Consider the following 443-nt stretch of genomic DNA (forward strand, 5'->3'; position numbering starts at 1 on the left):
ATTGACTCTGTTTCCAAAGCTCGGGACTTTTTGAGAATCCAGCTGGGTGAGCCAGAGGAGGTGGATAAAGAGGAAAAGGACAGTAAGTCCAGTGCAGGGTTCCCTCTAAGCTGAGTTAGTGTGAGCTAGCTCACAGTTTCTTAGACTCTGGCTCACACATTTTTCTCTTAGCTCAGCAAGGATGGCTCCAGAGCAAACTAATTTATGCTGTAGCCAAACCGCTCGCTCACAACTTTAATGCCAGTAGCTCACAAAGTAGAATTCTTGCTCACAAGACTCCATAGCTTAGAGGGAACATTGGTCCAGTGGCGAGCTGGACTCAGGGTCTTCTGGAGAGGACTCTCTGTCTGAGAAGGGGGCAGCGGCGCCTAAAAGTCCTTACAAACTGCGGAAGAGACAAGATAAGAAAAAGTGAAGATTGAAGGACTCTGAATTGTGTCTTT

This window comes from Gekko japonicus, unplaced genomic scaffold (genome assembly GCF_001447785.1).
Source record: "Gekko japonicus isolate JY-2015 unplaced genomic scaffold, Gekko_japonicus_V1.1 scaffold99, whole genome shotgun sequence".
Lineage (NCBI taxonomy): Eukaryota > Metazoa > Chordata > Lepidosauria > Squamata > Gekkonidae > Gekko > Gekko japonicus.